General features: G+C 42.0%; 1 protein-coding gene across 2 annotated transcripts in view; it reads left to right on the top strand.

Moving 5' to 3' along the window:
- ZNF827 (zinc finger protein 827) overlaps positions 1-24,621 on the top strand; it is a 299,492-nt gene that overhangs the window by 251,442 nt on the left and 23,429 nt on the right. The gene's annotated exons all lie outside the window — the stretch shown is intronic.

Below are 24,621 nucleotides of genomic sequence, written 5' to 3'. Positions count from 1 at the left end.
TACTCAAATAGTTTTTTATTAAGTATAGCATTTCAATAAAACATTTAACATTAATACATGTATTTTTCAATTTTCCCCCAACATTTACCCCCCCCTTCCCCACCCCTCCCCCCTCCTTCCCATTTAGACAGCTCACGCTCTTCTCTTAACATGTCTTGTAACAGTATATATACGTTAGCATTATGTAGTGTCTTCCATTATGAACATATAAACCATTATTGTATAGGCGAAACCTCCTCAGGCCTATCTTCCCTTAAACTCCTCTTATCCCAATTCCAGCCAAGGCGTCCACAATTTGTCATACAAGACCATTTTCCCTCTTTTCTGATACACTCTCGTTTCCAGGGCAATGACCTTCTCCACATATTTAATGTATTCTCCCCTCGAGGGAGGCTCCTCATTTATCCAGTTTCTTGCTATGACCTTCCGAGACATGTATAGTAGTCTAATGATTGCTATTTTTAACTTGTTATCCACAACTATCTCCTCTACATATCCCAACACGCACACCACTGGTTCCCTTGGAATTATGCATCTGTATGCTCCTATCCGGCTGAGAACCACTAACCAAAAAGCAGTCAATCTAGGACACGTTAAAGCATGTGAAACATTCCAGCATTATCATTCCTACATCTAGGGCATTCCGAATCAGATCTCAACCCAGCTCTATATAAGACATCCGGAGACCTATACACTCTGTGTATAATATAAAGCTGGGAAAGTCTATACGGTTCAGTCAATGATAATTTGGGTATCCATTCTAATACAGATTCCTATGTTTCATCCTCCAAGCGACCCAACTCTCTTTCCCATTTAGCCCTCGCGCCAATCGGATATCCCAATAAGTGAGTATGGAGTAGATCCTTGTATAGGGAGGAGATAACACCCCTCGTTGTCCCCACTCCACAGATATATTCCAATACTAAGTCACTTTGGATTTTGAGACAATCCCCCTTATTCTGAGCCACAAATGCATGTTGAACATATTGATAACCCCCCGGATGTCCTAAGATCATACTCCAACTGAAATTGGGAAAATGGTTTCAACTCCCGCCGCTCTAAAATCTGATAGACATATCGAATCCCCTTAGCTTGCCATTCTGGTATATATCCCATCGCCAAAAACTCCGCTAGATTATTATTAAACCACAACGTAGAAAACCTAGTATGACAGGTGACCCCACGAATTTGTTTAACTCTCCCCCATATTTTATATATCAGAAACAATGTTGGATACATTTTCCCAAGCATCCCCAGGGAATCATCTTGTAAACACTGTACCGCTGGACTTCTTTTTGTCACCCTTTCTATCAAGAGTTGTACCCCATTGGCAGACGTCTCATGCTCCCAGCCCTTTAAATGCTGACATTGGGCCGCTAAAAAATATATTTTGGGATTAGGTAAAGCCAAACCTCCCGCGTCCTTAGATCGCTGAAGCGTCTCCAACCTGATTCATGGGTGCTGTTTCCCCACACCAAACTTCTAAATAACGAGTTGATCAGCTTGAACGTCCCACACGGTATCCAGATAGGTGAGTTATGGAGAACATACAATATCTTAGGTATCAGAATCATCTTAATAAGATTAACTCCACCTACAACAGACAAGTGCAGTTTAGACCAAGCCCCTACCTTTGCCTTAAGAATTCCCACCGGTGTCAGATTCTTATGCAAATAATTTGTAACCGGCAAAGAGATTCGTATCCCCAAATATATGAATTGGTCTGCAATTTTAAATCTACCCCCTTCCGTGGAATCTCCCAGCTCATCCCATGTATCATCCACCATGAGTTGATTTATTCCAGTTTATCTTTAGCCCCGATAAAGCACCAAATCCCTCTATTAGCCGAATAGCACTGCTCAATGAGTCACATGGGTCCCTCAAAAACAGCAGTATATAGTCCGCGTAAAGCGCTATCTTTTCTTCTATCGACCTATATTTAATCCCAGAGACCTCGGCAGACTGTCGAATTTTGGCGGCCAACGGCTCCACGGCTAAAGCAAACAAAAGAGGGGAGAGCAGACACCCCTGTCTCGTCCCTCTATGTAGCTGTATCGTGTGAGAAAGCTCACCATTCACTCTCACTCTAGCTGATGGTTGCGCATACAACAGCTGGACCCAAGACACGAGTTGTGGAGCAAAGCCAAAACAGTGCAATACCTGACACAAGTACCCCCATTCCACGCTATCAAATGCCTTATGGGCATCTAAGAAAGCAATAACTCTATGACCGCCGTTATCGGCCCCCAATTGCAAATTCAAAAAAAGCCTTCTTAGATTAACTGCCGTAGACCTGTCAGGCATAAAGCCAGACTGATCTGGATGTATTAACTTAGAAATAACACCTGTCAATCGGGTCGCTAACACCCCAGCCAGAAGCTTAACGTCCGTAGTAAGCAAAGAGATCGGGCGATATGATTCAGGCCTTCGTAGATCCTTATCTTCCTTCGGGATTACAAATATTATGACCTCCCTCATGGAGGCTTGCAGGATTCCCCTATTCTTAGTCTCCTCCAAGACCACTCTTAATCTGGGCAGCAACACCCCCTCCATCTCTTTATATATTTCGGCTGGTAGTCCATCTGCTCCTGGCGCCTTACCCCTTGACATTGCCCCTAATGCCCGGCTTAGTTCTTTGTCTGTGATAGGGCCCTCCAAGGGCCTTTCCCTATCCTCCTCACTCAGCCTAGGCAAGATGATACCCTCTAAAAATGCCATATTGTCTCCCACCGATGGGACCACTCCAGAGGAATACAGATCTGCGTAGAAGTCCATAAAGACCCTTCAGTTCTCAGAGGTCTCCGACACTTTCGTACCATTGTCAAGTTCCAATGAATGCACGAATGATGTACCCCTCTGGGCAGAAGCCACCAATGACAGCATATGCCCCACTACCTCCCCCTTGTCTGTATGGCTCCTTATCCCCATCCTTGTCTGCATGGCTTCTTTTTCCCATCCTTGTATGCATGGCTCCTTATTCCCATCCTTGTCTGCATGGCTCCTTATTCCCATCCTTGTATGCTTGGCTCCTTATCACGATCGTTGTATGCATGGTTCCTCATCCCTATCCTTGCATGCGTGGCCCCCATGAGCAAAGCATAAAAAAAACAAAAAAAAATCCTACTTGCCTTCCCTGTATGCCCTCTTAGTATCTTGTTCCAGTGCCAGCTGCTCCTGCGGCCGAGCAATCACGTATCCCTGCTCATTAAGGTAATGAATATTCACCTCTCTCCACGCCTATGGATGTGGTGAGAGGTGAATTTTCATTACCTTAATGAGAAGGCACCCGTGATAGCCCGGCCGCTGCTGGAAGCCGGTGGCTACGACTGTATTCATTTCTCTTTAGCAGCGGGCACAGGCTTTAACTGCAGCTGCTGGCTCCTGCCTCCTGTGACCCGCTGCTCCGCCGCTCCCCCTCCCCTGGCATCTTCTGGGACAATGACATGTGTATAAGCAGAGTGGGGCATCTTCAATACAAAAAAATGTGCTGAAAAAGTTGGCTTATACATGAGTATATACGGTAAGCGAATAAAATAAGCAGTGAATAAATAAGATCTCTGAGATCTGCACAGGCTAAACTTATCTGAAAAAAACTCAAAGTTAGTTCATTCTTGCCCCTACCGCTTACGAATATGTGACTTGAAACATCAGATTTAAAAGAGTAGAAGCAGGAGACGTCTTTTGATACATTTTTATCCTCTGCAAGAAAAGATAATGACGATTACATGTAATCTATGATATACTGGCCAAATTAGAAATTTCGAATGGATCCTGACGGCAGCAAATTATACTTGGCTTGAAAAAATGTCTTCTGTGAGGACCAGGCATAACCAATTATGGGAGCTTGACCCGTAACTGAGGTTATATGAAGACCACAGATGTCCACATAAAATCAAATCGCCATCCGTGTCACATGCAGTGCTGAGGTCAAGAAACAAGTGGGAATAATATCTGTAATGAGCAAAGTGATGCTCATTATCAATTCTCTTAAGTATGGATGTGTCATCTGTAACGCAAAGGGCAATACTAAAGCAGGTTTGGTCATTTCTGGAAGAATATTAATAGAAAAAACATTCTTTATAATTAAAAATGCAAATCAGATTTATACAAAGTATAAAGAAATATATGTTAAAAATTACATCTGAAATGAATTTGATTTCGTTTTAATATGATTAGGTTTCCTCCATTTATTACCATTTCTTATAATGAGTAAAACAGAGACTATGGATATGATGTAGGCCATAGAGTCGGGAGTCTTTCTAGGTATCAGATCTCCGTTGTGACTCATAGAGTAAAGGGGATCATCTGCAGATTCCCTATTGCAGTGCATGTAAAAGGGTTGTCCACAACTATTTAAAAGAGAACTGTACTTTTAACAAACTGCATTAATCAGTAGTACATGAGATCATATGAAACTTTGTAATATATATTACCAAACTTTGCTTTTTTGTCCATTTATGAGACAATTCATTCCCTCCCACCTCCTGAATTTGTCATTCACTTTGGAGAAAAAAATAGCTCAACTCAGGCCTTGCTCAAAACAAGGAAGACTATCAGCTAGCTCATATCAGTGAGGTGCCAGGTTACATAGCGAATTATAACCCATGTGAGAAGCAGAGCGAGACATAAAAAAAACTTGTAAGAAAGCTCAGCACAGTCTTTCTAATTTACTCCATATCTGTATTCACATCTACACAGCTTAACAGTGCTCTATAATTTCCTTCAAACCCTTGCTGCTTCTGTCAACGTGCTAACTAATTCTTGAAAGCTACATGACTGTATGGTTACCCTTTAAGTACATTATTTATTTTACTTACTTATTGTCACGGGGTTACCGAAACAGAGAGGAGCCAGAAGACTGCACCTTGTTTGTGTTGCCTTGCTCGTCGGGTTCATGCACTGCGGTGCACAGTAGCGCCCCTCTTTCCTGGGTGGGGGAAGAGAGCTGACAGAAGGCTGAGTAAGGAGATAAGGAAAGGGAGGCGGCCCCGGCATCTTCACCTTCTGAAGTATCCCAGGCAATAGGGTGAGCTAGGACGCCCCCTAGTGGTAGGGACAGCAAAGGAGTCCCGGGTCACCCATCAGTTGGGTTGTGACAGTTTTATATAGCGCCATTAACTCCACAGTGCTGTACAGACATTGGCCCCATTAGGGCTCACAATCTAAATGACTGATCAGTATGTTTTTGGAGTGTGGGAGGAAACCTGAGAACCCGGTGGAAACATGGGGAGATGTTGTAGTTCGTGAGATTTGAACCCAGGACCTCAGTGCTGCAATGCAACAGTACTAACCTGTGAGCCACCGTGCTGCCCAATTATATCGTGTATGTATCATTATAAAAAAATAACATTTCAAATAAATTAATAACAGAGGATTCCATGGTGCTAAAACTGATTAAATCTGTCGAAAAGTCAAATTGCAGTAATACTGCAGCAGCCTGAGATGAGGAATGACCTAATTTCTATTAGGCTGCATATCACCTTATTACAATGACAGTAATGCTTAGCGCTATAGAGCTGGGATGTTTAAAGGGGTTGTCCAGTCTAAAACTACAAGTCTGCAGGTAAAGTCTGCAGATAAAATACAGCTACATCTTACGAATTTGATCCATGAGCGTTTCTGGTGGAGGAGAACACCTCAGGAAATATGGACAGATCTGCAAAACTTTTTGCAATTTGACCCACAGATGGGAATGTGTTCTCCATCGGATATGTCCATAATTCTGTAAAACTAGAATTATAATTCAGAGGACATTGTTTTATCTTATCCTGTCTATGGAGTACAGTGGCTGCACAAGATGAAAGCACTGAACCTCTATGTACCAGTGGAGGCATACAGACACACATTTTTTGCCCAAATGATTATTTACCATTGACAACTACCTGTTAATTACTCTCCATATACATTCTATGTCTGCTCTTTACAGCTTTGGGTGCGGGCAGTGATCCAATGCTCCCAGCCTTTGATCTGTATAACTCATAACCCCACTTATGAAATCCTTTCTGCACCCTGCTGTGAATAGGTATTTGAAGCATGTTTTATGATGAAGAGCAGACATGAAGTGTGTATTCAAAGTAACAAAAAGGCAGTTGTCAATGACAGCTACCTTTTGTATGCACTCTTAACCCCTTAACAACCACCGATACACCGTTTGTGGGGTTAATGCTGTCGATCGTGACAGGGGCATCTAAGTGGTCAAAACAGCCATTTTAACACCATAGACCCTCAGTGATCATAATCGCAGATGCTGATAATTGCCATCGCACGCCGAGGTCATCTGATAACACCAAGGTATGATGGCCTGTTAGACCTTGCTTACAGATGGGTGTAACAGACTGAGTCAGTGAAAAATTGACAGTTCTCAGGTACCGCAGAACACAAGTACTGAAATGCAGACTAGTGATCAAAGGAAAAAATATTCATGTCCCACAGTGGGACTAAGTGAAAGAAAGAAAGTGCACATAAATCAAGAAAGTGCACATAAATCAAGAAAGTGCACATAAATCAAGAAAAACCCATTTACCGTAGTCACTAAAAACAGCTTTTTTGTTAAAACAGAAATTAACAAATGTTGGTATCACCGCGTACAGAACAACCCGATCTATAAAATGGTAACGTTATTTATTCCGTACTATAAAAAAAAATCAAAAACACTCCAAAAAATGTAGCTTTTTCATCATACTGACTCACAAAAAAATTGAATAAAAAGAAAACAAAAAGCCACATGTAAAGATAAAATGGTACAAATAAAAACGCAAAATCGTCCCAAAAAAGACAAGCCCTAATATGGCTCATTCAACAAAAAAATAAGTTACAGCTCTAAGAATATGGCGATGCAAACAAATTAATTTTTTAAAATATTATTTTTAGTGTGTGAAAGTAGCTAAGCATAAAAAAATAAAAATGTGGTGTCTGTAATTTTACTGACCCGAATAATAAATCGGTCTTATCACTTTTACAGCACAGTGAACCGTGCAAAAAATATATGGAAAAACAGTAACTGAATTGCTGTTTTTTGTTCAATCCACATATGAAAAATCTGAATAAAAAGCTGTCAACATATGTTATGTTCCCCACCAAAAAAAATCTTCAACTCGTCAAGCATAAAATAAGTCCTCATACAGCTCTGTTCACTAAAAAAAAATTAAAAAGTTACCGCATTTCAAAAATAGCAACCTAAAAACGTATTTATTTTTTAATGAAAAAGCATTGTTACTATATGATAGAAGCAAAAAGTTGTCATTCTACTGACCTGAAGAATAAAGCAGTCATCACTTATACCTCACGATGAACTGCACTAAAATAAAAACTATTCTTTTACTGCTGTCTATTTGTTCATTCTACCTCCCAAAAATCAGAATAAGGCTCAGTTCACACTTATCCTATGTTTCCCACTGAGCTGTTGCATTAGGGGTATCCATGTAGACTGCCAAAAACGTCAATTCTGACAAAACCCCTAATGGAACCACTCACTATAATGGGGCAGATGCAGTCATTTTGTACTGGTCTCTGTTCTGGTGGTACTCCAGCATTCTAGGCATCTTTTTAGCGCACACGTGTGGACGGCCATACGTGTGCATGCCTAAAAGGATGGATACCATCAGACCGGAAAGCTCATTGACAAGAGTGCGGTCTGAGAATATCCAGCGACGTGCAAAGAACAGCGCCACTCACGCAAATGACATCACTTGGGGGGCGGTGCTGGTCTCTTGCACTGGGTATCCTGGTGCCGCACACTGACAGTGCGCTTTCCTCTGTGTTGCCGGCTTGTTACTGCTGAGCTGATCCAGCAACAAAGAATGTGCTGTTATTGTGCACATTACAGGGCAAGGACTATCCCTGCTCCTAAAACGCGCGTCACTGATGATGCTTCATTTCAGAGAGAGGGGCAGGTGCTGCGGCAGTGATCGAAGCCTCTGTCCCCTGAGGAGACTTAGATTGAGTATCCCAAGACGCACTGGGAAAATAGAACATACACTTTGATAGTGTAGTTAGGGAACAGTAGGGAATTTTTAAAGCAAACATATTAGAAATGAGTTTAGATTACGGCACTAAATGGGGATTTAGATACAAATTTATTTGACCTGTGGATCATCCCTTTAATTCCTGTGAAGGACATGAAGAGTTTACAAATTTTCTAACAGCTTTTTAGAATAACTTGAGTGCTGTTTTAAAAAGGGTATCATACAGTTATGGCCAAAAGTATTGACACCCCTGCAATTCTGTCAGATAATACTCAGTTTCTTCCTGAAAATGATTTCAAACACAAATTCTTTGGTATTATCTTCATTTAATTTGTCTTAAATGAAAAAAACACAAAAGAGAATGAAGCAAAAAGCAACACATTGATCATTTCACACAAAACTCCAAAAATGGGCCAGACAAAATTATTGGCACCCTCAGCCTAATACTTGGTTGCACAACCTTTAGCCAAAATAACTGCGCTCAACCGCTTCCGGTAACCATCAATGAGTTTCTTACAATGCTCTGCTGGAATTTTAGACCATTCTTCTTTGGCAAACTGCTCCAGGTCCCTGATATTTGAAGGGTGCCTTCTCCAAACTGCCATTTTTAGATCTCTCCACAGGTGTTCTATGGGTTTCAAGTCTGGACTCATTGCTGGCCACCTTAGAAGTCTCCAGTGCTTTCTCTCAAACCATTTTCTAGTGAATTTTGAAGTGTGTTTTGGGTCATTGTCCTGCTGGAAGACCCATGACCTCTGAGGGAGACCCAGCTTTCTCACACTGGGCCCTACATTATGCTGCAAAATTTGTTGGTAGTCTTCAGACTTCATAATGCCATGCACACGGTCAAGCAGTCCAGTCCCAGAGGCAGCAAAGCAACCCCTAAAACATCAGGGAACCTCCGCCATGTTTGACTGTAGGGACCGTGTTCTTTTCTTTGAATTCATCTTTTTTTCTCCTGTAAACTCTATGTTGATGCCTTTGCCCAAAAAGCTCTACTTTTGTCTCATCTGACTGGAGAACATTCTTCCAAAACGTTTTAGGCTTTTTCAGGTAAGTTTTGGCACACTCCAGCCAGGCTTTTTTATGTCTCGGGGTAAGAAGTGGGATCTTCCTGGGTCTCCTACCATACAGTCCCTTTTCATTCAAACGCTGACGAATAGTACGGGTTGACACTGTTGTACCCTCGGACTGCAGGGCAGCTTGAACTTGTTTGGATGTTAGTCGAGGTTCTTTACCCAACATCCGCACAATCTTGCGTTGAAATCTCTTGTCAATTTTTCTTTTCCCTCCACATCTATGGCGGTTAGCCACAGTGCCATGGGCTTTAAACTTCTTGATGACTCTGCGCACGGTAGACATAGGAACATTCAGGTCTTTGGAGATGGACTTGAGATTGCTCATGCATCCTCACAATTTGGTTTCTCAAGTCCTCAGACAGTTCTTTGGTCTTCTTTCTTTTCTCCATGCTCAATGTGGTACACACAAGGACACAGGACAGAGGTTGAGTCAACTTTAATCCATGTCAACTGGCTGCAAGTGTGATTTAGTTATTGCCAACACCTGTTAGGTGCCACAGGTAAGTTACAGGTGCTGTTAATTACACAAATTAGAGAAGCATCACATGATTTTTCGAACAGTGCCAATATTTTTGTCCACCCCCTTTTTTATGTTTGGTGTGGAATTATATCCAATTTGGCTTTAGAACAATTCTTTTTGCGTTTTTTCATTTAAGACAAATTAAATGAAGATAATAATACCAAAGAATTTGTGTTTGCAATCATTTTCAGGAAGAAACTGAGTATTATCTGACAGAATTGCAGATGTGTCAATACTTTTGGCCACAACTGTATATAGTGCCTTCAATGTCCCTTCAACCGTGAATAGGTCCATAAAAAATTGGATTTGTAAATTTCCTTGATAAGAAAAAATTCTGCTTAATTTTAATACTTCTAACATTGTAACGAAATAACACGACATTTGAAAAATGAAGCTGACATTAAGTAGACATGTGGGAAATGTTATTTAAACTATTTTGTGTGGTATGGCTATCTGGATTATGGATAAAAGCATTCAAAGATGAAAATCCCTATTTTTTCAAAATTTTCATCAAATTAGATATTTTTACAAAAGATTAGATATTTTTACAAAAAAAATAAAAAAACTTATCAACTTCAATTTACCACTAACATAAAGTACAATGTGTGAGGGGAAAAAAAAAAATCTTCGAATCACCAGGATATACAAAAAGGCAGCACACTGTAGCGCCATAGCATGTAAACCTGAAATATGAAAATTGAATTGCATTACTGCATTAGAAATATGAAAAGTATAAAAAATGAAATATGAAAAACTGAGAAAGTTTAGCGCATAAATTGGCCAACTCATGTGTACCTGGAAGCCACGGCGCTACAGTGTGCTGCGTAAAGTACAGATGAAGACTTTATTCTAAGTGAGGAAAGGCATTGCTAGGCCCTGGAAACGAGAAATGCCTTATTGTGGCTTCATATTTCATATTTACGTGCTATGGCACTACAGTGCGCTGCCTTTTTGTTTGAGAATATATGAGTTGGTGACTCTAGGTTTCAGCACCTGTTCACACTTATTCTATGTTTGATGTGACGGTCAGTTTTTTGAAGTTAGTGTTTGGGTTTCAGTCATGGTAGCTGCCCCAGCGTGAGTTCAGTTACCGCTCTGTGCATAGAAAGGGATTGCTGTAACCGACACTGACTGACAGCCGTTCCTAATGCTGAGCGAGCTGTCAGTCTGTGTCGGGGGGCATGGTTACAGCTGCTGCTTTCTATACACAGAGCTGTGTCTGAATCCGCGCTGCCCCCGTGACTGAAACCAGAACACTGATTGGGGAATACAGTTGATTTCCTCTTGGCAGCCCGGCTCTACATGCAGGCACTAGGCAGATTCAGAAGACTATTAACCTGAAGTTTAACCACATATCCGCAGGTTAATAGAGTTTTTTTGACGTGTCACGTTCCTTTTGAATACCCAGTAATAAAAGCATTTTTTGTATAAAACAATTTAAAAAATCACATATTCAACTATATAACCCTCATATATTTTGTATATCTACAGTCAACACAACAAATATAAATATATACAATTATTCTATATCAGTGATGAATAAGGTAATATGATAGGAAAAAAAAAATAATGGGGGTGTTCTTTTTTTGTTTGTTTTGAGTTAGTTTTTTTTGCTTGTTCCCTACAAAATGAAATGCATGAGAAGTACCGGTAAATGCCAACATAACATAAGTGTATCTTAAAGTGGTATGTGTGTGTGCAGAACCTACAATTTGACCCCACATCTATGCACTGATGCAAACAGGATGAATGTATCACTTCTGGAATGGCAAGATGAAAAATTGGAACATTTTCCGTGGTCCTGTGTACCAAAATGGCCTGTTCCTTAAGAGGTTAAAAATGTGAGCATTTATATATACTATATGATAATTTAATTACTAGTCATTATTTGAAGTAGTTCTAGTATAACTATTCAGCAAAAAAAAAAAATCAGCAAAGCACAGATAGGAAGTCATTTTTGGCTTCTACTTAATGTTAAATTTCTTCCTTTCATTATGCAACTGTAATAGAGCTTTGCGGCCTGAGTGCTGAACTCTGATTTAACAGTGTAACCTCCGTCAATGTCTGATGTTGCCCTCTCTTGCACTGTATTTCTCATACTAAGTTTGTACCCAGCGCGCAGCTGCTGTGAAGCTATTCTAAGTCCAGCGAGTCATTAAAGTTTGGGCTCTTACACATTTCCTTGCAGAGGAACAGTCCATGATTAATCATTGTGCAGATGCGCCTCTCCCTTGTTAGTGAACCTACCGCAGAAAACTGTGGCAAAGGTGAAATTCCCACCAAGATACTTTTATGGCAGCAGCTTCTTATCCAAAATCAGCCTAGCACTACAGTACTTACAGGGTTATTATTCCACTGCATGGCTACAAATGTTGTAGAGTGTTTAGGTATAGAGCCTCAAGTTTTTCATAACAGCCAACTGTGACCAGAGAGTGGCCATCACACATCACACTGGTAACTGCGCCTTCATATAAAACAAGCTCTGGAGGCAGAGTTATCTTCCAGGCAGCGTCCTCCCCATAACCTGGAAGAGGTCATTTACATAAAGTTATAAAAAATTATTTATCCACAACAGGGCATCTGATATGAGACACACAGGGAGGACTATTTCCAGCAGTCTATAACCTATGTGCCAATTGTAATAGTTAACATAATTCAAATGTGGCGACAGATTACCTTTCAAGAAATGTAGGTTGGTTGACGTTTATTTAACTTATTTTATACTCCTCGTCATACTCCTCAACGCTTTGCAGACATCATCATCACTGTCCCCATTGAGGCTCACAATCTAAATTCCCTATCAGTATGTCTTTGGAGTGTGGGAGGAAACAGGAGAACCTGGGGGAAACCCAAACAAACATAGGAAGAACATACTAACTTCTTGGAGATGTTGTCCTATGTGGGATTTGAACTCAGGATCCCAAAACTGGAAGTCTACAGTGCGAACTGTTGTGGATTCTGTTTGTGGGCTCCCTCTGGTGGTTACTGCTGGTACTGGGTGACTTTGGTGGGTTGCGGCCTTTGGTTTCCACCTGTCCATCAGAGGCTGGGTGTTTCCTATTTTACCTGGCCTTTCTGTCATTCCCTTGCCGGCTATCAATGTATTCAGATGTGCTCTGTTTGTTTCCTGCCTACCTGCTCCCAGATCTTTCAGGATAAGCTAAGTGCTGATTTTCAGTTGTTTGTTTTTTTGTCCAGCTTGCTTATTATGTCTCTATGCTAGCTGGTAGCTCTAGTGGACTGAGGTTCTCCCCATGTGCCATGAGTTGGCACATGGGTTCTTGTAATCTCAGGATGGTTTTTTGATTAGGGTTTTTTGCTGACCGCTCAGACCCCTTTTGTATCGTTCTGCTTTCTAGTTTACAGCGGGCCTCAATTTGCTAAACCTATATATATATCATCTCTATGTGTGTGCCTTCCTCTCATTTCACCGTCAATACATGTGGGGGGCAACTATACCTTTTGGGGTTCATCCCTCTGGAGGCAAGTGAGGTCTTTATTTTCTCTGCAGTACTAGTTAGCTCTTAGGCTGGTGCGTGGCGTCTAGAACCAACGTAGGCACGCTCCCTGGCTATCTCTAGTTGCGTTTGTCAGGCGTAGGGCAGCGGTCAGCCCAGGTTCCATCACCCTAGAGCTCGTCCGTTATTTATTTGTACCTTGCTTGTCCTGTGCTATCCCTAGCCATTGGGGATTCATGACAGTATAGCCGGCCCACAAAGTGTTAATTGTTTGGGCTGAAGCAGGAGAAAAAGAAGTGTTTAAGGGAAATTTTTTTTTTTTTTTTTTTTTCCCTTCAGAGTTTTGCTGCCTAGCCCTTAATTGCTGTCTAGCTGCTTCTTACCTCCTCTTAACCCTTGAATGGCTCTGATCTTAGCTGTTTAACATGGATGTCCAGAGTTTGGCTTCCAGCCTGAGTAATCTCGCGGCAAAAGTTCAAAACATACAGGATTTTGTTGTTCACACTCCCATGTCTGAACCTAGAATTCCTATTCCAGAGTTCTTCTCTGGAGATAGATCTACCTTCCTGAATTTCAGGAACAATTGTAAATTGTTTCTTTCTTTAAAATCTCGCTCCTCTGGAGACCCTGCTCAACAGGTCAGGATTGTAATATCTTTCCTGCGGGGCGACCCTCAGAATTGGGCATTTGCATTGGCACCAGGGGATCCTGCATTGCTCAGTGTGGATGCGTTTTTTCTGGCATTGGGATTGCTCTATGAGGAACCCAACCTGGAGATTCAGGCTGAAAAGGCTTTGTTAGCCCTCTCTCAGGGGCATGATGAAGCGGAAATATATTGTCAAAAATTTCGGAAATGGTCGGTGCTTACTCAGTGGAATGAATGCGCCCTGGCTGCAAACTTCAGAAATGGTCTTTCTGAGGCCATTAAGGATATTATGGTGGGGTTCCCTACGCCTACAGGTCTGAATGAGTCTATGGCTATGGCCATTCAGATTGATCGGCGTTTACGGGAGCGCAAACCCGTGCACCAGTTGGCGGTGTCTTCTGAACAGGCACCTGAGACTATGCAATGTGATAGAATTCAGTCCAGAAGTGAACGGCAAAATTATAGGCGGAAAAATGGATTGTGTTTTTATTGTGGTGATTCAGCTCATGTTATATCAGCATGCTCTAAACGCACAAAAAAGCTTGACAAATCTTTTGCCATTGGTACTCTGCAGCCTAAGTTCATTTTGTCTGTGACTCTGATTTTTTCACTGTCTTCCATTTCCGTTGATGCCTATGTGGATTCGGGCGCTGCCCTGAGTCTTATGGATTGGTCATTTGCTAAACGCTGCGGTTTTAGTCTGGAGCCTCTGGAAGTTCCTATTCCTCTGAAGGGAATTGACTCTACACCATTGGCTATGAATAAACCGCAGTATTGGACACAAGTGACCATGCGCATGACTCCCGTTCATCAGGAGGTGATTCGCTTCCTTGTACTGTATAATTTACATGATGTACTAGTGCTGGGTCTGCCATGTTTACAAACTCATAATCCTGTCCTGGACTGGAAAACAATGTCTGTGTTAAGCTGGGGATGTCAGGGGGTTCATGATGATGCACCTCCGATTTCTATCGCTTCATCTACTCCTTCTGAGATCCCTGAGTTTTTGTCTGACTATAGGGATGTTTTTGAGGAGCCTAAGCTCAATTCGCTTCCTCCTCATAGAGATTGTGACTGTGCTATAGAATTGATTCCTGGCAGTAAGTTCCCTAAGGGTCGTTTATTTAATATGTCACTGCCAGAGCATACTGCTATGCGGAATTATATTAAGGAGTCCTTGGAAAAGGGACATATTCGTCCATCTTCGTCCCCTCTGGGAGCAGGTTTTTTTTTCGTGGCAAAGAAAGATGGTTCCCTGAGGCCTTGTATAGATTATCGCCTTCTGAATAAGATTACAGTCAAATATCAGTATCCATTGCCATTATTGACTGATTTGTTTGCTCGCATTAAGGGGGCTAGGTGGTTCACTAAGATAGATCTTTGCGGTGCGTATAATCTGGTGCGGATAAAACAGGGTGATGAGTGGAAAACCGCATTTAATACGCCTGAGGGCCATTTTGAGTATTTGGTAATGCCTTTTGGACTCTCCAATGCTCCGTCAGTCTTTCAGTCCTTTATGCACAATATTTTCCGTGAATATCTGGATAAGTTTATGATTGTGTATTTGGATGATATTTTGGTGTTTTCTGATGACTGGGAGTCTCATGTTCTACAGGTCAGGAAGGTGTTTCAGGTTCTGCGGGCCAATTCTCTGTTTGTGAAGGGCTCAAAGTGTCTCTTCGGAGTCCAGAAGATTTCTTTTTTGGGGTACATTTTTTCTCCTTCTACTATTGAGATGGATCCCGTCAAGGTTCAGGCAATTTGTGACTGGACACAACCTACATCTGTTAGGAGCCTACAGAAGTTCTTGGGGTTTGCTAATTTTTATCGTCGGTTCATTGCTAATTTTTCCAGTATTGTTAAACCTTTGACTGATTTGACTAAAAAGGGTGCTGATGTTGCTGATTGGTCTCCTGCGGCCGTGGGGGCCTTTCAGGAACTTAAGCGCCGGTTTTCTTCTGCTCCTGTGTTGTGTCAACCAGATGTTTCACTTCCTTTCCAGGTTGAGGTTGATGCTTCCGAGATTGGAGCGGGGGCGGTTTTGTCACAGAGAAGTTCTAATGGCTCGGTGATGAAGCCATGTGCATTCTTCTCTAGAAAATTCTCGCCCGCCGAGCGCAATTATGATGTGGGTAATCGGGAGCTTTTGGCCATGAAGTGGGCATTTGAGGAGTGGCGTCATTGGCTTGAGGGTGCTAAACATCGTGTGGTGGTCTTGACTGATCACAAGAATCTCATTTACCTTGAGTCTGCCAGGCGTTTGAATCCTAGACAGGCTCGTTGGTCGTTGTTTTTTTTCTCGTTTCAATTTCGTGGTTTCATACCTGCCAGGTTCAAAGAATGTGAAGGCAGATGCTCTTTCCAGGAGTTTTGTGCCTGACTCTCCTGGAGACTCTGGGCCTACTGGTATCCTTAGGGATGGGGTAATATTGTCCGCCGTATCCCCAGACTTGCGACGTGCATTGCAGGAGTTTCAGGTGGATAAACCGGATCGTTGTCCACCAGAAAGACTGTTTGTTCCGGATGATTGGACCAGTAGAGTCATCTCCGAGGTCCATTCTTCTGTGTTGGCTGGTCATCCTGGAATATTTGGTACTAGAGACTTGGTGGCCAGGTCTTTTTGGTGGCCTTCCTTGTCTAGGGATGTGCGTACCTTTGTGCAGTCTTGTGAAGTATGTGCTCGAGCTAAGCCTTGCTGTTCTCGGGCCAGTGGGTTGTTGTTATCCTTGCCCATCCCGAAGAGGCCTTGGACGCACATTTCCATGGATTTTATTTCTGATCTCCCGGTTTCACAGAAAATGTCCGTTATCTGGGTTGTATGTGACCGCTTTTCTAAGATGGTTCATTTGGTGCCCTTGCCTAAGTTGCCTTCCTCCTCTGAGTTGGTCCCTTTATTTTTTCAGAACGTGGTTCGTTTGCATGGGATTCCGGAGAATATCGTTTCTGACAGGGGATCCCAGTTTGTGTCTAGATTTTGGCGGACGTTTTGTGCCAAGATGGGCATTGATTTGTCTTTCTCGTCTGCATTCCATCCTCAGACGAATGGCCAGACGGAGCGAACTAATCAGACCTTGGAAACTTATTTGAGGTGTTTTGTTTCTGCTGATCAAGATGACTGGGTTGCTTTTTTGCCACTGGCCGAATTTGCTCTTAATAATCGGGCTAGTTCTGCCACGTTGGTCTCTCCTTTTTTTTGTAATTCGGGGTTTCATCCTCGTTTTTCCTCTGGTCAGGTGGAGTCTTCGGATTGTCCTGGAGTGGACGTGGTGGTGGACAGGCTACATCAGATTTGGAATCAGGTGGTGGACAATTTGAAGTTATCTCAGGAGAAGACTCAGCAGTTTGCTAATCGCCGTCGCCGCGTGGGTCCCCGACTTCTTGTTGGGGATTTGGTGTGGTTGTCTTCTCGTTTTGTCCCTATGAAGGTCTCTTCTCCTAAGTTCAAGCCTCGGTTCATCGGTCCTTATAGGATCTCGGAGATTCTTAACCCTGTATCTTTTCGTTTGGATCTCCCAGCATCGTTTGCTATTCATAATGTGTTCCATCGGTCGTTGTTGCGGAGGTATGAGGTGCCCGTTGTTCCTTCGGTTGAGCCTCCTGCTCCGGTGCTGGTGGAGGGAGAATTGGAGTATGTTGTTGAGAAGATCTTGGATTCTCGTGTTTCCAGACGCAAACTCCAGTATTTGGTTAAGTGGAAGGGTTATGGTCAGGAGGATAATTCCTGGGTGGTCGCCTCCGATGTTCATGCGACTGATTTGGTCCGCGCCTTCCATAGAGCTCACCCTGATCGCCCTGGGGGTTCTCGTGAGGGTTCGGTGACCCCTCCTCAAGGGGGGGTACTGTTGTGGATTCTGTTTGTGGGCTCCCTCTGGTGGTTACTGCTGGTACTGGGTGACTTTGGTGGGTTGCGGCCTTTGGTTTCCACCTGTCCATCAGAGGCTGGGTGTTTCCTATTTTACCTGGCCTTTCTGTCATTCCCTTGCCGGCTATCAATGTATTCAGATGTGCTCTGTTTGGTTCCTGCCTACCTGCTCCCAGATCTTTCAGGATAAGCTAAGTGCTGATTTTCAGTTGTTTGGTTTTTTGTCCAGCTTGCTTATTATGTCTCTATGCTAGCTGGTAGCTCTAGTGGACTGAGGTTCTCCCCATGTGCCATGAGTTGGCACATGGGTTCTTGTAATCTCAGGATGGTTTTTTGATTAGGGTTTTTTGCTGACCGCTCAGACCCCTTTTGTATCGTTCTGCTTTCTAGTTTACAGCGGGCCTCAATTTGCTAAACCTATATATATCATCTCTATGTGTGTGCCTTCCTCTCATTTCACCGTCAATACATGTGGGGGGCAACTATACCTTTTGGGGTTCATCCCTCTGGAGGCAAGTGAGGTCTTTATTTTCTCTGCAGTACTAGTTAGCTCTTAGGCTGGTGCGTGGCGTCTAGAACCAACGTAGGCACGCTCCCTGGCTATCTCTAGTTGCGTTTGTCAGGCGTAGGGCAGCGGTCAGCCCAGGTTCCATCACCCTAGAGCTCGTCCGTTATTTATTTGTACCTTGCTTGTCCTGTGCTATCCCTAGCCATTGGGGATTCATGATAGCGAACCACTGAGCCATTGTGTTGTCATATACATTTGCCTTTGACTTTCCATTAAAATATCTTCCACTCAATCAGAAACCAAACAGAACTAAGTACAGCCAATGGAGACCATCTGGCATCATTTGAGTTGTAGTGGGATGGATCAGTTTCTGAATCCAGGTGCTGGTGTAAACCTAGTTTTAAATGGACTGTTTAGTTTCTTAACTACAGGTGCTTCTCACAAAATTAGAATATCATCAAAAATTTAATTTCAGTTTTTCAATGCAAAAAGTGAAACTCGTATATTATATAGAATCATTACTAACAGAGTGATCTATTTGAAGTGTTTATTTCTGTTAATGTTGATGATTATGGCTTATAGCCAATGAAAACCCAAAAGTCATTATCTCAGTAAATTAGAATACTTTATAACACCAGCTTGAAAAATGATTTTAAAATCCGAAATGTTGGCCTACTGAAATATACTTTCAGTAAATGCACTCAATACTTGGTCGGGGCTCCTTTTGCATCAATTACTGCATCAATGCGGCATGGCAGGTATTGCTTTTGGCAGTGTGGACAGGTGCCAAGTCCTGCTGGAGAATGACATTTCCATCTCTAAAAGACTTGTCGGCAAAGATAAGCATGAAGTACTTAAAATTTCCTGGTAGACGGCTGCGCTGACTTTGGTCTTGATAAAACATAGTGGACCTACATCAGCAGTTGACATGGCTCCCCAAATCATCACTTATTGTGGAAACTTCACACTAAACCTCAAGCAGCTTGGATTGTGTGCCTCTCCACTCTTCCTCCAGACTCTGGGACCTTGATTTCCAAATGAAATCCCTCTATAAGTTGTAAAGCGCTGCGGAATATGTTGGCGCTATATAAATAAAATTATTATTATTATTATTATTAAATTTACTATCATCTGAATGCAGCACTTTGGACCACTGAGCAACAGGCCAGTTCTTTTTCTCCTTGGCCCAGGTAAGACGCTTCTGGCATTGTCTATTGGTCATGAGTGAGAAGCTTAACACAAGGAATGCGACACTTGTAGCCCATGTCCTGGATACGTCTGTGTGTGGTGGTTCTTGAAGCAATGACTCCAGCAGCAGTCCAATCCTTGTGAATCTCCCCCAAATTTTTTGATGCCCTTCTCTTAACAATCCTTTCAAGACTGCGGTTATTCCAATTGCTTGTGCACTTTTTTCTACCACACTTTTTCCTTCTACTCAACTTTCCATAAATATGCTTTGATACAGCACTCTGAAAAGACAGCTTCTTTGGCAATGACTAGAGTTGAGCGAATTTGATTGGGTCCCTGCTTATTCGGCAAGCTATAGTGCTTACCGAATAAGCTGCAGAGGGAACCCGGATACATGGAGCACGCCGGCTGATCAGCTGTCTGGCTCTGCAGCTGCATGTGTCGTGGCTGTGTCACAGTCAGAGCACATGCATGGAGAGCCTGTGTGTTGGGCTCTCCATGCATTTGTTGTGACTATGACAAAGTCGCGACACATGCAGCGGCGAAGGTTAGGGGTGTGTTAGGGTTGGAGTTAGAATTGGGTTTCCACTGTTTAGGCACATCAGGGGCTCTCCAAACGCGACATGACGCCCGCAGACCATTCCATCAAAGTCTGCATTCCAAAACGTCACTACTTCCCTTCCAAGCCCCGATGTGTGCCCATACAGTAGTTTTCTCCCACATATGGGGTATCGGCGTACTCTGGACAAATTGGACAACAACTTTTGGGGTCCAATTTCTCCTGTTACCCTTGGGGAAAAAAATTGGGGACTAAAACATTGTTTGTGGAAAAAATATGATTTTTTTTTTTATTTTCATGCCCGAGCACTATAAACTTTAGTTAAACACCTGGGGGTTCAAAGTTCTCACCACACATCTAGATAAGTTCCTTGGGGGGGTCTAGTTTCCAAAATGGGGTCACTTGTGGGGGGGTTTCCACTGTTTAGGTACATCAGGGGCTCTCCAAACGTGACATGACGCCTACAGACCATTCCATCAAAGTCTGCATTCCAAAACGTCACTACTTCCCTTCCAAGCCCCGACGTGTGCCTATACAGTAGTTTTCTCCCAATATGGGTTATCAACGTACTCTGGACAAATTGGACAACAACTTTTGGGGTCCAATTTCTCCTGTTACCCTTGGGGAAAAAAAATTGGGGACTAAAAGATCATGTTTGTGGAAAAAATATGATTTTTTTTTATTTTCATGCCCAGGCGCTATAAACTTTAGTGAAGCACCTGGGCGTTCAAAGTGCTCACTATGCATCTAGATAAGTTCCTTGGGGAGGGTCTAGTTTCCAAAATGGGGTCACTTGTGGGGGAGCTTCAATGTTTAGGTACACAGGGGCTCTTCATACGCGACATGGTGTCTGCTAACGATTGAAGCTAATTTTCCATTCAAAAACTCAAATGGCGCTCCTTCCCTTCCGAGCTCTGCTGTGCACCCAAACAGTGCTTTATGACTACATATGAGGCATCGATGTATTCGGGAGAAATTTCCCAACAAATTTTAGGATCCATTTTATCCTGTTGCCCTTGTGAAAATGAAAAAATTGAGGCTAAAATAAATTTTTTGTTGAAAAAGCTAAAATATCCATTTTTTCCTTCCACGTTACTTTAGTTCCTGTGAAGGTTAATAATCCTCTTGAATGTAGTTTTGAGTAGCTTGAGGGGTGCAGTTTTTGGAATGGTGTCACTTTTGGGTGTTTTCTGTCATATAGGCCCCTCAAATGGACTTCAAATGTGATGTGGTCACTAAAAAAAATGGTTTTGTAAATTTTGCTGGAAAAGTGAGAAATTGCTGATAAACTTTGAACCCTTATAACTTCCTAACAAATTATTTTTTTTCCCAAAATTGTGCTGATGTAAAGTAGACATGTGGGAAATGTTATTTATTAACTTTTTTGTGTCACATAACTCTCTGGTTTGACAGAATAAAAATGTGAAATTTGAAAATTGCGAAATTTTTAACATTTTTGCCAAATTTCCAATTTTTTTCCACAAATGAGCTAAAAAATGATCTACCTAAATTTACCACTAACATGAAGCCCAATATGTCATGAAAAAACAATCTCAGAATCGCTAGGATCCGTTGAAGCATTCCTGAGTTATTACCACATAAAGGGACTCTGGCCAGAATTGCAAAAAATGGCCAGGTCATTAAGGTCAAAATAGGCTGGGTCATGAAGGGGTTAATGGCTTACCCTTCTTGTGGAGTGGGTCAATGACTGCCTTCTGGATATCTGTCAAGTCAGCAGTCTTCCCCATGATTGTGGAGCTTACCGAAACAGACTAAGGGACCTTTTTTAAATGCTTAGGAAGCCTTTGCAGGGTTTTTTGTTAATTATTCTAATTTACTGAGATAATGACTTTTCATTTTGGTTTTCATTGAATGTAAGCCATAATCATCAACATTAACAGAAATAAACACGTGAACTAGATCACTCTGTTTGTAATAATGAGTTTCACTTTTTGTATTGAAGAACTGAAATAAATTAACTTTTTGATGATCTAATTTTATGAGAAGCACCTTTAAGGGCCTAAGAACTAAGTCAAGTAGTTGATAGCTTCTTTTCCTCACTGCTCTGTTGATGGGGCATGACTGCCGACATACTGCTGATTGACAGGCAGCTCCCGAAAGCATAATTGCTGGGAGCCGCCTGTCAGTCAGCATGACCTCAGCAGTCACACCCTGTAGACAGAGCAATCTGAGACATGCACCTTCTGGATCATTGGCTGAAGCGGTCGGTGACCAGATTGAGATGGTGAAGGGTAGAACAGTCAGGAAGGTGCCTCCATTAGCAACTACCTTCTTGTTTAGATTTTAGGCCCATAGTAAAAAAAAATAGTCCTGGACAACCTCTTTAGTGTTGGGAAAGTTAGATTCAGTCCACTGATTGTATATAGCGCACAGAGAAAGCGAACACAGGCTGTGGTATCTGCTGACACACTCCCTCTCCTGTGAGTGCGGGAATATACAGTGTGCAGCATAAATGAGTAAACCTTTATTGTCTTTTGAGAATAAATATTTTCTATGGGATATCATACTACAAATTATTTTTCACTCCCAAAAAGTTAATTTTCCTAACCGATTTATTCAAGACCATGTGGCAAAAATGAGTACAACTAAATAAAAGTCTGGTGGCTTCAAAACTGTATGGAGTCGCAAAGGTAAGGAGTACAAAGGAAAATGCATGGTGCCTAAAGTGAAAAATGGTGGTGGCAGTGTTCTTATGAGTGCTGCTGGTGTCGGGGAGCTACATTTAATTGACATTATCTTGAGTTCTCAGATACACTGCTCTATATTGAAAGAGAAGATGCTACCATCACTCCGTGCCCTTTGTATATTTGCACTTTTCCAACATGATAATGATTAAAAAAACATCTGTTACATTTCTGAAAAACAAAAAGTGATTCAGTGGCCAAATAAGTCTCCTGATGTGAACCCAATCCAACACCTATGGGGAATTCTGAAGACACAAGTTGAGCATCACCCTCCAACCAGCTACCAAGCTCTAAATAGGTTGTTCTTGACCAAATGGAAAAAGATAGATGTTGTAATATGTCCCCAACTTGTTCCTTCCATGCCCAGAAGACTTGGTGCTGTCCTTGTGGAGGTCATACAAAATACTAGATGTTGCCGTTTTTGATGTGGGGAGTATTCATCTTTGCATCAACTAATTTGAGTAAAACTGAAGGTTTTGTAATAAAAATTATATTATTAACCTTACTTTCATATTATGGATTAAAAAAATGTTTATGAAACTCAATCTTGTCAAAATTATTATTATGTCGTCTGCAAATAAGCTAATCTTATGCTGGCGACTATTAGTGCACAGACCAGTTATTTTGGGGTTTTGCCTTATGTGTTCCACTAAAGGTTCCAATGCTAAGTTAAAAAGTGGTGGAGAAAGAGGACATCCCTGTCTCGTACCATTGTTAATGACAAATGCATCCGAGACATGATTATTACAGGTAATTTTTGCTGTAGGGCCTTTGTATAATGTCATGAATGTGGTAATGAGGTTACTATTAAAACCAAATTTGATTAAAGCCTGTCTGAGAAAGCTCCAATCAATACGATCAAATGCTTTCTCAGCATCTAGTGATATAAAAACTGTTGGGGTCCTGGTTCAATTAGTGAGTTTGATGGAGTCCAGTATTCTCCTTGTAGCATCAGCTGGTTGCCTGCCCTTAACGAAACCCATTTGGTCATTGGCTATTAAGTTGGGTAAAATGTAGCTCAGCCTATTTGCCAGGATTTTTGAAAATATTTTTATATCTGTGTTTAGAAGGGATATCGGTCTGTAGCTACTTGGTGACATGGGATCGCCTGATTGTTTTGGAATTAGTGTGATAGAGGCCTCCAACATCTCTGGTGGAAAAGATCCTGTCGTTGAAGCATAGTTGAAAAGCTTCACAAGATGTGGAGATAAACTTTTGCCAAAGGCTTTATAATAGGCATTATTGTAGCCATCTGACCCAGGTGACTTATGGAGGTTGAGGTGATTGATAGTGTCTTCAACTTCTTGGGTGGTAAAAGGCGCAGACAAAGAGTTCAGATCATCATTAGTTAGGGATGGCAGCTCAATATTTGCTAGATATGCCTTGATGTCGAGTTCGTTTGGGGGAGGCGATGATGGGTCTAAGTTTAGGTTGTATAATTTGGTATAATATATGGAGAATTCATTGGCTATGTCCTGAGGGTGGAATAACGTGGCATTGCCCCCCATAGAGGAGATTCTATTTATTTTGTTTTGGGTTCTTAGTTTTTTGATCCTGTTTGCCATATATCGGGTAGGCTTATTTAGTGATGAATAGAACTTGTATTTTGAGGAATTAAGAGCTGCTTCATATGGCAAGTAAAGCAATGATATTAGTTCTTGCCTCAAATCTTAATTTTCAAAGCGGGTATACTTATTTTTGCTTAGCACTGTATATTAGAATAAAGCATTGTATGCAGTTCCCTAACACAATAGTGCATTCAAGTCTTCAGTTTACCCTCTGGATTTAAATGGGTTGTCCTCTACTAGGACACCCCTTCTCAATTTGTATGTTTACCCCCAATAAAACAACACTTATACTCACTCCCAGAGCTGCTATCATTCCAGCAGTTTTGGCATTGACTTTTCCAGCGATCACCAAACAGTGTGACGTCACGTGAACCCCACAGCCAATGGACGGCTGCTTCACTTTCCCCACCTTCAGATGTATCACATACATCCGGAGAAAGAGAGCGAGCAGCAGCGCTCACTTCCTCTATATTTAAGCGATTTGTCCAAAAGTGGGGTGAGTGAAGCGGCTGCTGATTGGTCGCAGAGTTCGTGTGACGTCACACTGTTACGCAATCGATGGGA

This window comes from Ranitomeya variabilis, chromosome 1, assembly GCF_051348905.1.
Source record: "Ranitomeya variabilis isolate aRanVar5 chromosome 1, aRanVar5.hap1, whole genome shotgun sequence".
NCBI lineage: Eukaryota > Metazoa > Chordata > Amphibia > Anura > Dendrobatidae > Ranitomeya > Ranitomeya variabilis.
The sequence above is the reverse complement of the archived record's forward strand: the minus strand, read 5'-3'. Positions and strand labels throughout refer to the sequence as shown.